Source organism: Palaemon carinicauda, chromosome 19, assembly GCF_036898095.1.
Source record: "Palaemon carinicauda isolate YSFRI2023 chromosome 19, ASM3689809v2, whole genome shotgun sequence".
Classification (NCBI taxonomy): Eukaryota; Metazoa; Arthropoda; class Malacostraca; order Decapoda; family Palaemonidae; genus Palaemon; species Palaemon carinicauda.
This window is the reverse complement of record NC_090743.1, coordinates 21,617,595-21,630,094: the sequence shown is the minus strand read 5'-3', so window position 1 is coordinate 21,630,094 and position 12,500 is coordinate 21,617,595. Positions and strand designations below refer to the sequence as shown.

Sequence of the window (12,500 nt, the reverse complement as noted above, 5' to 3'; positions counted from 1 at the left end):
TTATTTTAAAGGAAAGAATGAGACTATACCAGATTAAGTTTTCCCTACACCCATAGAAAATGAGTGCGTCCAAAGGGGAACTATTGTATATTATATCTGTACATTTGGTATATATAGGCTTGCACCGTTTCTGTGATAACCTAAGTGGGTCAGCTTTCTTTGAAAAGTCAAAGGACTTTAACTTTTATTTTTGAGTAGTAATTAGATGGATGTATGTTCCAGATTTGTAGTTGCAAATTTCTTAAAACCAAACAAGTACAACAATACAGACCATTGAAGAAGGCAGCCCCCTTTTTATATTAGTATCAGTGAAGATTTCATGCTCAGTGTCCCCCGATGCCCCATTAACGCCAAAACGCAATCTCATCGCATGATGATGCAAAGGTCAAGGAGGAGGGAGAGGAATGAACACTTAAGTAACCTCGGATATGACACGGGCGTAACAATTACAATGTCATGTACTTGCTTAAAAACACAAATGCCTATTTGGGCTATTATCACACAAGTGTAGTAGAACTTTACCTTTACTATACTACTAACATTCCCCTCTCGTTCTTGTCGTTTGCATCTCTGTGAAGCGAGGTAATGGCATACTTTTCATTTTTAAATTTCAGTCATTTTTAAGCCTAATGGTGTTGCTTTATGATGTACAAGACGATAAGGGACAAGAAATGAGAATGTCTCAAATGAAATGGGAGCGAAGTTGGCTAGGTTATAGTTTGGAGATAAACTACTCAACTCTTACAGTTAGTTTAACCTTGCTTGTTTAATGATTTCTGAAAGAGTAATACACACACTAGAGAGCTCTTGTGGTATCACTGTAGGAAAAACATTGTAAAGATAAAAGTATATTTAAAACGTTTTAACATTACATGTTCATTCCGTAGAACTTTTATGTGCTCTACTCTAAAGATATAGGCTCCGTCTCCCTGCAGTATAAGCTATTTTCTTTTCTTTAAAGAGGTGAAGTTAGCACTGAGGGAGCAAGGCAGTATGGTTACCACCGTTTGAGGGGCTACGATTTCAAGACCAAAGCCCCCATTTTCTTTTATTTATTTTTTTGTAAGCTTCCGTCGCATGTATTGTAGATCTCACACAAGAATCGATATATTGGATTGTTTCCTCAATATCGTAATGGGTTTCTTGTAATTCATTTTTATTCATCTCGCCTTCATTTCATTCAAAACCATATCATTTTTATAGATGGTTGGAACTTATATCAGTGTGTTCCATTGGTAAAATAGAGCACTTTTTCATTTTTTTATGTGAATTTGTTTTTAAAATTATCCCAAGCCTTTCAAACTTATCTGGTGCCTCGACAACCAGGAAAACTGTTTCTATTTTTTTTTCATGTCATCAATGTTAAGTCCTTTAAAGAATATTTTGTTAAGGATTCTTAAGTCAAACTTTTTTCTGGCTGAACTATGGTTAGGCCTGAAGGCGTCAGTATTATTAAAAGTGTAAATATCATTCGTGGTGTCGATAAAGCTGCACGAAATTGGATGAAATATAAAGTGTAGATTGAAGTTTTTTTATATATATAAATTTGCAGAATGGAAACTTTAACATTGGTTTTGAAAATAAAGGCATGTCTTCATAAGAACTGGAGATCTGCAAGTTCAATAAAGTTAATTGTACAAAGAAGTGGAACCACAGGGTGTTTAGTAGAGGAATATATATATATATAAATTTATATATATATACTTTGTAAATATGTAACTAGAAAATAACAACTTTGTATGCAGCCAGGGCAGAAAATTATTATTTTTGAGTATATTAAGGCCATACAGTTAAATGAAAAAAAAAATAAAAAATATATAAAAAAAATATATCATCCTTCCATTCTGTTTATATACACATACACGTATATTTGATGCTGTTTTCCTAGAATATAAAGCGCCATATATTGTTGGTGTGCTGTGTTCTTGGCAATGGCTGTTAGGGTAGGGTATTTTATTTATTTGTTAAATATACTCAACCTTATGGTTTTGCTCATGTTTCATAATTAGCTTGTTCCAGAATTTATATCGAATTGCGTTTCTTTGAGTGCAGATGTGAATGCATAATGTAACTATAAAATAGGGACCAAAAAGTTTGAAAAGCTTTTATTACTTTCTTTTCATCAAACGTCATTTGGCATGCCTTAACGATGTTTAGTTCAGTGTACAGCAGGTTGATTGAAGGTGCCACACAAATTGCTAATTGAAAACTCATCACCTTGTTCCTTTTCCCTTTTCTGTACCAGGAGTAAGAATATTCAATTTGACTGTATCTGGTGATGGCTGTATAGTTAAATTTGGCCAAAGAGAAGTTCAGACTAATATGCTGTTGAGTGGATTTTACCAATACTGTAAAGTCTTGAGCACTGTAACTCATTTGGAGTATAACTGTAATCCTCCTGAAACTGAAAAAGGGAATTGGAGTCACTGGCAATGTATAAGGATCTTGTAAAGCTAGGGCTGCTCCAGAACTTTGAAGCAAGGTTTCCAATATTATGCAAAGCTGACGGAGCGTTTAGTTTGTGGTGAGGGCACGAGTCATAGAATGTGTAATCTTCACTTGTGTACATAATGTAAAATTAACACTTTTACACCTAATTGTTTACTGTTCAATTAATCATGCCCTCACCACACACTCCGACTGAAGACCCTCTGTGGAATATCTTGTTGTCCTCATCTACTACTACTACAATTTAAACGTCTTAGATGATAGTACACTTCCTTTTGGAAGGTTGTTGCATGCCATTGACAGGATTTTACTGTTTAATGTCAACCCTATAATAGGTTTTGCACAATCGCCCTAATCAGTTGAAGGTTCAAAATGGGTGATGTTGGATTTCTTAGATATACTGTATACTTTATGCTGTATATACCGTATGTATAGGCAAGCAACTGCCCTTCCCCTGTCTCCAGTGCCAACCAGCAGTAGTAGTGGCAGTAGCAGGCCATGGCAGCATGAGGTAAAGGAGGCCTGTGAAGAAAATTGTATTTGTGGGTCGTTTATATATGTGGATTAGTATTGTTCCTGAAGAGGGGATTATTGACATCTGTCATATTATTGAACGAGTCCCTCTCAGTCAAGAGGTAATTTTACTGAAGTTTTCTAGTAATGCTGTATAAGAAAGTAGAGGATTTAGTTGAAAACCACTACTTAACTGGCTGAGTGCCATTGCTGCTCACTGTTCTGAACAGTCTGCCATGATGTGTTGATTTCTGCCATACATCAGAAGACAAATTGTCTAGCTTGGATGAGACTGCTTTCAATGAAGGTTCCTCAGTAAATTTTTTCAGTAATTTTTTGACTAGGTTTTTTCTTATGCAAGTCCAGGAAATACTAAAGTTGTAATGGCAATTTTTCTCGAATGTGGGACGAAAAACTTTCATAAAAGCAAATACAGATAGGTGTTGATTCTATTTAAAGACTTTTACTGATAATTAATTACGTGGTCTGAAGTTCAAGCTGGACAGGTGTCTTAATCTCAGGATGTTCAAATTTCTCACCATAACAATCTTGTATTCTGGATATAAATGCTATGTAAAACTGTTAGTATGTAAAAAATGCTTTAAAATCATAAATACAAAAAAGTTAGAAAATTACATTTCTCTATTTTTGCTTTGAGGGCATATAGGGTATTAGAAAATCCTGTATGTGTTTTGATGGGGATGTAATTTTGACATACATACATGAGGCTGTCAGGTTCAAGTAAACACACTTATTTTTATTGTGTAAATTAAGCCTACCTGTGATTTTTCAACTGTATCAATACCATGAAGAGAGAGAGGTTGTGTTACCTAAGCTCACTTTTAGAATTCTTAGGTTAAAATAATTGATGATTTTTGTTGTATTGTGCAAGTGCCAGTGGATTGCTATGCAAAATCTAAGCATATACCAAAAAGTCAATCCACTTATTTTTTGTGTGTATCTCACTCAACAACTGACAGCCATATATTATACGGTAACAAAAAAACAAAGATCCAATAAAAATCATAAAATGTGAAAATAATTTTTATTCTCCTTTTTTACAGTTGAGGTGACAATTGGAAGTGCACACAAGCTATTTTCCCCAATTATTGTTTTAATATAGACGGCTTAAATCTAGTCATGTATATGTATTTCATTTTATCTCTTGACACTCACAAAGTTTAGACGGATATTCAAAAAATTCAACCAATATTAAGCTGATAATTAATGTAAAGAAATGGAATGATATTAAAAAATACTGGACAAGAGCAGACAAAAAGTATACCTATCGATTAAAATAGATTTAAACAAAAATTACATTAATTTATTTACTTGGTAAGCTACAAAACCCTAGTTGGAAAAGCACGATGCCTTAAGCCCAGGTGCTCCAACAGGGAATATAGCCCAGTGAGGAAAAGAAAGGGAAAAATATAACAGTAACATTAAAATTAATTCCCTATATAAATTATCAAAACTTTACAAGAGGAAGAGTAATAAGATACAATAGTGTACCCTCAAGCTCAAGCAAGAGAACTCTAAACCCAAGACAGTGGAAGACCACATGGTACAGAGAGGATATGGCACTACCTAAGACTAAGAGAACATTTCGTTTGATTTCGGAGTATCCTACTCTTAGAAGAGCTGCTTACCATAGCTAGTGTCTCTCTTCTACCCCCTTACCAACAGGAAAGTGGCCACTGAATTGTTTGGTAATCTCACTGTTGTCAGGTGTATAAGGACAGGAGAATATGTTAAGAATAGGCCAGACTATTCGGTGTATATGTAGGCAAAAGGAAAATGAACCGTAACCTGAGAGATGGATGCAATGTAGTACTGTCTGGCCAGTCAAAGGACCCCATAACTCTTAGCACAGTACTCAACGGATGCAAATTTTCTTCTCTGTAAACGCCCCGCTTAAGATTATTTTATTGTAAATTATAAAAAGTTTAGAATATAAAATTCAGTGGAGCAAATTTAGAATTGAAGCTCAAGTCTAGACAATAACACTAAACTTCCAGCTATGATTTGGTTCACTACCAGTTATGTTTATAGAAAAAGTCTCTTTATACCACACTATAGTGGAGGAACCAATATTGATTTGTGATGAAATATGTTACTCCTACCAAGTGAGGCCAGGCCAATTTTTAAAACCTTAGTTGCTATATTAAGAGTGAATAGTATGTGGCAAGAATGTTACCAGTCAAAAGACCCTGCAAAATTTAATGGCAGTGGTATTTGATGTAGTAAAAGTTTTTTTTTAAAGGTCGATCAATGAATGGGAGGAGCAGGAGAATGTCCTAGAGACTGCCCGTATTTCCATGTGATCAGAGGCTAAGACTGCTCTCCATCAAGCTGGACCAGGAAGTGCCAGGTAAAAGCTGCTGTTGATTCGGCAAAGTAGACCTGTCACAGTAACCCCATCTCCTAGATGATAACGACGGTGAGGTTGCAGACTACTACAACCTGGAATGAAAGATTCAGAAGAGTGCAAATGAAAGAAACTCGCATGGAGCTTAATGAGGACATACTTGAGGATGAAAATAGAATTAGACACGGGTCACGGTTCATCATGAAAGCAACAAAACTGCTGCCAAGTAGCTACAGAACTTGAGCAGACTATGAAGAATGTCTGTTTCCATTTCCTGATAATGTACAAAAGATTGGACAAATAGACTGAAGAAAGTTAACTCGAACAGAGGTAAAGGAAATAATAGGTTAAAGGCTGAAGGAACGCTACAAAATGTTTGTTTAAATTGCTATCACCGCTATACACTTCGAGAGTTACAGGAGAGATGATTGAACGTGTGTGAAAGGATTGCATTAGAAAACCATGCTGAACCAATAAAATAGATGTGTAGACAAAATGCAGAATTATTAATACCTCATGTCCACTGGGTAATGCATTACTGTTTAAGAAAACTTAAGAAGAATGGGGCTAGTCTGGGAAATTTGGAAAAGACTGATGGTGTAAATTGGGTTCATGGAATCTGGACCTTAAGTAGGAGGCAAGATGGAAGAATGTATGCGGGAATGGAGGTAAATTACTAGGCTAAAAGGGTGAGTGAAGCAAGACCCAAAAGATTTATGTTACAAGGAATATTTGGGTATACCTACAGTGCCCAAAGTATGGTGTACTGATGGCATACCACCATAACTGTACTTGTTTATTTAGCCTACTACACCTCCGAGACTGCTCCCTCACTTGTGTTCAAGACCAAGTATTGAATGACCTCCAAGGCCCAAGAGCTGCATTCATAAATACAATAAAGTGAGGTGGAATGGAAATGTGGACATTAAAAATGTAACTATACACTTGCAGGTAACTTAACAATTTAGAAAAAGATAAGAACCTAGTAAAAAACTTTAGGACAGAGCATTAAACAGAAAACTTCAGAGAACACTATTTTACCTAAAGCAAAGAAAATCCGATATGGTGGTGATATCCTAAGTGATGTTGAATACTTTTAAAATAAGCTAAACATTTACTCTTGAGTTACGAGCAGTTTCATATACTGTATTAGGAGAAATCGTTCAAGATGGAATACATTTTATAGAGCTATAAAATCCAAAGACACTTACTTTATAAGATTTCACTTCACTGTCGTCCAGGATGTTTGAAATAAAACTTTGAAGAATCCAAGGCTGATTATTATTGGCGTGATGGTTCCCAATCGAAAAATACATGTTGGTGCACACACAAGTTACAGACTAAAGGAGTGTTTTCATCCGCTGGCGAGCTCCACTGCATTGTTGTTCCCTGAAAGCAAAACAACGAATGTTTAGTACAATAAAATTATATAAATAGCAATCGTATTACTAAGGAAAAACACTCAGGCTAAAATTACAGTTTCATATGGAATATAGTTACAAAAGTAAGCATCATCACCAGCAGTAATATCGCATTACGGAACATAGTGGAAAATCATTATACTGGAAAAAAAAATTCTAACAACCAACTGGAAACCATTTTGCCCCATAGCAGCTCTACTTCGGGGTCTTTGCAGTGTTTCTTTGGACAGGCACTTGCTTTATATCCTCCTCTTTTACCACTGTTCTTGGTTCTTTTCTTACATCTTACTGTCACATTTCATCTTACTTTTTACCTTAATGGAGTAACAAGGATTTTACCCAAGATGCACTTGGGTACTGAATGGCTGCACGAGCTCCAGCGACATGATCAAAATTAGATATTTTCTAATTCCCCAGGTAAGCACAACCGTATATAACCGAAAAGGATGGAGAATTTAAAGGATAAACTCCTAGGTTAAAAGAACTAGAGTATATCGCCCTAAGACAAAAACAGAGTCCATAATCTAATTGAAAATTTACTTTCAAAACGTCAAAAGAAAGCTTTAAGCAGAGTAAATGTTAAAAAAAGGAATGAGAGGTCATTGCAAGTAGTTTTGATGGCTGAAGACAAAGTCTTGAAACATGTCACTCCTAAATGAGGAATTAAAAGTCATCAAGAGAGTGGGGGAAAAAAGAAGTGAATTTTGTGCACAAAAAGTCCCTAACAATGAATAAACTGGATTTAATTGCCATTCCAACCCAGAATAATTACACAGTATAAATGCTTATGTCTATAAGAATGAAAGAAGCATCTTTATCTATGCATTGCAGGATATGAGGAAGGAAAACACACATGAAAAGGGAAAGCAAGTTATTAGAGTGGGTTGAGTTAGGTAAATTTCCTTTTTCAAGAGGTAGTTCCCATGAAGAAAAAAAAGAATGCACGAGGCAGTGTCATGGAACAAATACTGCAAGAGAAAGTGTCATGGAAGAAGAATGCATGAGGCAGAGTCACAGAAAAAGAAAGAATGGATGGGGCGGTGTCGTGGAAGAAGAAAGAATGCATGAGGCAGTGTCGTGTAATAGGTGACTGAAAATAATATCAAAACTTTCGAAGAATTTAAAGTTGAAGGAATGAGGAAAGCCTATAATGCTAGAACTGAAGGGTGGAATAAATTATAGCAGTGGTTCCTGAATTTTTTTCAGTCCAGACTTTCCCAAAGTTCAACACCAAGTCAACCTGATACCCCACTCTAATATCAGCCTGCTACTCCCAACTTTTAATATTCAGTACAATAGAGCAAACAGGACGGTTCCAACAGCTGAAATGGGAAACGGGAAACTTAACAGATGATAAATTTTGAGCCCACCACGATTTGCTTCGAGGAAACTCCCTTAATTTAATATTTTTCATGATGTTTTTTTTTTTTTTCACACCCCCCCCCGAAAAAATAAAAAAGTTACATTGGAGGTACAGAGACTGTACTTTAGGAGACACCAGAAAAGACTGATTTGTAGATACGCTGAAGACAGGAAGTAAGAATATGATTTAAGACTACTTGATTAGAATGGTTTGCTTTTGTGCTTTTTTTCCTCAAGTGGTAAATATGATTTAAGACTACTTCATTAAAATGGTTTGCTTTAGTTCCTCGGGTGGTGAATAACCGTGTACATGAACGGGTGAGATATAATTTAACAACTCTCATGTCTTGAAGGCATGAATGAGTTGGGTGGTCTATACCAAATGTAATACAATCTTATTCAACGTTCTGTGTAACAATGATCCAGTGAGAGATATTGAGCCTTCGTGAATAACATTTGCTCTCTTAATAGCAATTCCATCTCAGGAGGGGCTAGAAATGTACTTGAGAGCGCGCGCGCACACACAAAACTGGTTTGGTGTAAAATTAAAGTGTTATCGGTGATAAACTTTGTGTTGGTTTCAATGCAGTAAAAAAAAAGGAAGATGGTATACAGGCAGTTGAAATAACTGCAGTTAATAGAATCAAATGTGAGTGTGATTGTACATGGTGGAAAGGCTGCTGCTTTGAAATACCAAGCAGGATTGTTCCATTCGGTTACATACGAATGCACGTTGAAAATTCATTAATCAACAATAATGATATGAATACGGACGTTTTACTAGCAAAACGCCAGTTTTCTCATTTATCTTCTACAACATTATGAAGTAAGTAATCATAACTATAGAATTAGAGACAATGCCACAACAAAAAGTAGTCTAGATGCGTGTTATCTTTTAAAATTTTGCTTTCTTGAAAAGAAAATATCTTAAAATTTTACAATATAACAGGACCAAACTTGAAGTTGAACAAAGCAATTATTTCTAAAGTAAAAGAAATAAAAAAAAATGCAAAAATCCAAAGAATAGCAGCTGGGTGAAAAAGAAGTTTCGAATTCTGAAGCATGAACTTACCCGCCACAAGAAAAATTCTTCCCGTCGATGGACATATTTTAATAAGGATTTCCAACTCCAACATTATAATATAGGCGATACGAAAGAGGAAGCAAACAAAGGAGAATGAATGGTAGGTCAGCAAGTAAAATCTAGAACACTGACAGACCGTACCGCAGCTGTCCAAACCTGAGCGATTATGGAATTGGGGAGTGGGTGAGAAGCTGCACGGCACTGGTATACGACAAACATTAATGACGTCACTTTTGAACCGGATACCTTTTCAATATGACAGTCTCATTTAAAGCACAAATGTTCGCTGTTATAAATGGAGACTATCTTTATTTATCATAATTGTGTTTATTTTTAAATCATTGCTGGTAATACATTCATTTATCTATTCAAAACTTTTGGTGAACAGCCAATGGAAATTTAATAAGGGAATAAAATATGTTTATTTAATAAAATAATCAATAGCAGCAACAATATATGGAAGCTATTTATCTTTTATCTTCTGAAATCATATGGTAATAATACGTATTCTTACAATCAGACTCTCTTTTCTAAGTAGAAAAATAATTAAAAGTGAATATCTAGCTAACTTTTTGGTCCAGTAGAGGAAATTGCACTTTAAAGTTTAAAATAGTTGCCACAAAATAACCACGTAAAAACTTTATATGTATATATATATATATATATATATATATATATATATATATATATATATATACATATATATATATATATATATATATATATATATATATATATATATATATATATATATATATATATATATATTCTTTTACTAGCAAAGCTACATCCCTAGTTGGAAAAACAATATGCCATAAAGCCCAAGGGTTCCAGAAGGGAAAAATAGCCCAGTGAGGTAACAAGGAAATAAATAAACTAAATTAAAAGTAATGAATAATTAATATAAAATATCTTAAGATCGGTTACCATTTGACAGATCCATATCTGCCTTATGTAAACTATGAAGACAGACTTATGTTAGCCTATTGAACATAAACACTCGCTGAACGTTTGAATTTCTGAAGTTTCACCCATAAAAATGTCGGATTATAAGATAAATCCACAATCTGGAAAAAGTTGGAATAAAACTTCTGGAATACTGTGTAGTGTTGAGCCATATGAAGAAGACATGACTGTTAGAATTAACTGCATACCGAGTACTATGTACAAGATCTTAATGCGAGGGATGGTCAGAATTATGAGAAATCTTATGCAACTGACCGATGGTGCCAGATCGGGAATATGAAATTTAAAAGACCGCAAATTATTGTCCAACAAATTATTATGAGATTCAGCAGCCGAAGACCAGACAGAACAATATATATATATATATATATATATATATATATATATATATATATATATATATATATATATATATATATATATATATATATATTAAGACACAAGAGCGTTAACACTTTATACAAGTGCTTCTTTAGCTTAAGCTCATGAGTGAATAAAAAGTGAGAAAGATACTTTTAAGGCTTCCCTAACACATACAGGTAAACATAATCTCGTTTTTTTTTTCAACGTAATGTTAATATAGCAGATTATTGTTTTTCTGTAAAACCCAATCCGATTTTCAGCTTTACGTACTTTTCCTAAGCAACTTATTAATAGCGTTATTGGATTGGACTGGGTTTGAGTTTTGGCCAGACGTTACATCTGGATAGGCCATTCAACGCCGTTGTGAGACCGAGGCAAACTCTATGAAGTAAAATTTCCAGAGATTGGACAGCCAGAAGGAAGAAAGGAAGTGAAAACGAAGTAAAGTAGAATGGCTACAAACTGGGACGCTGCAAAGAACTTCAGTAATGCATACACTGAATCACGTGAGATATAATGGTAGTATTAACCCCCTCAGAGACTATTGTTTTTGAAAAAAAAAATATCTTTGGCGTTTAATTTTACACAACAACAACAACTACAACTATTAATAATAATATATAATAATAGTAATAATAATCATAATAATATTAATAATAACAACAACAACAACAACAACAACAATAATAATAATAATAATAATAATACCAATTGAGATGTTGAGATATAAGTCAAATATTAGGAAAAGAGTATGGCACTTCAATATATCATCACAGTCTCTTACACAAAAAAGCAACATCCTTAAATCAATATCGCCACGAATTTGTTGATCTACAAAATCCACTGCATACATTAACTAAGGAATCAACACCAAAGACAAATAATAACACTCATGAAAAAGAGAAACAACGCCGGGATATCACATTACTTTGACAATACCCCATATCTTTCTTTTTAATTTTTGCATTCAAATCAGTACTTAATTCACTAAAAACTTCATACATTTAATACTTCACAAAAAATAAAACTGTCAGTAAAAAGGATATCCATGAAAAAAGAAAAAACCCGAATAAGTCAAGAGTTGGAATTTGCAGAGAACAAGTTTCATAACACTCAATACTTTTGCAACACTTTAATTGCCATGTCTAGCCCCATACGTCTTTACCAGCTCGATGTTCAGAGGACGGCAAATTTTCCTACACATTACTTTTAACATTTTACACATCCACGAGTCGGTAATTTACTTCACAGTTGATATAATCAAGTATGAAAATTCACAATCAATTAACTTATTTTTCATTCAATGGTCACCAATGCATCGAAGAGCTTAAATATTTGTTAATCATACTGGGAAATGAAATCTCCAACAAACTTCCAGATACAAATACTCAGTAGAGTGGAGAGAGAGAGAGAGAGAGAGAGAGAGAGAGAGAGAGAGAGAGAGAGAGAGAGAGAGAGAGAGAGAGAGAGAGAGAGAGAGAATTTTAACTATTCAACATTCTTGTCTAGGATCGTAATTGAGAAAAAGAAATATATAGAATGCTATGATTACGAGAGAGAGAGAGAGAGAGAGAGAGAGAGAGAGAGAGAGAGAGAGAGAGAGAGAGAGAGAGAGAGAGAGAGAGAGAGAGTTAACATATAAATAGGGGCTATATAACAAGGAGCTTGGGGACTATGAGGCCATCCAGCCCATTACAAATGGGGCAAAAACACAGCAAATACGCTTTGAAATAAAAGTTAGATGATGTGGGACAGCAAGAAGGAAGAAAGGAAGCAGGGACGGAGGTAAAGTAGGAGGATATACAGCAAGTGCCGCTAGGGGGCGAAAGAATGCTCCAAAAACCCTTATATTACGTATTATAGTGTATGACGGCACTGAGAGAGAGAGAGAGAGAGAGAGAGAGAGAGAGAGAGAGAGAGAGAGTACTATGATTCATAACGTCCACCATAGCTATTTCCATAATTGTAGAACTAG

At 34.7% G+C, this 12,500-nt stretch overlaps 1 protein-coding gene and 1 long non-coding RNA gene across 3 annotated transcripts in view; one reads left to right on the top strand and one right to left on the bottom strand.

The window, feature by feature from the left end:
• LOC137658514 (terminal nucleotidyltransferase 5C) overlaps positions 1-4,003 on the top strand; it is a 543,056-nt gene extending 539,053 nt beyond the window's left edge. For both annotated transcript variants that reach the window (XM_068393287.1, XM_068393288.1), the window contains exon 3: positions 1-4,003. This exon is cut by the window's left edge and continues 1,662 nt beyond it. The gene's annotated coding sequence lies outside the window, so the exon portion shown is untranslated.
• A 482-nt stretch (positions 4,004-4,485) lies between these two features.
• LOC137658515 (uncharacterized) overlaps positions 4,486-12,500 on the bottom strand; it is a 390,514-nt gene continuing 382,499 nt past the window's right edge. The window contains exons 3-4 of the long non-coding RNA XR_011047353.1: positions 6,541-6,718; positions 4,486-5,424 (exon numbers count right to left, since the gene is read on the bottom strand). This is a non-coding gene — a long non-coding RNA (uncharacterized lncRNA). The remainder of the gene's footprint in view (positions 5,425-6,540; positions 6,719-12,500) is intronic.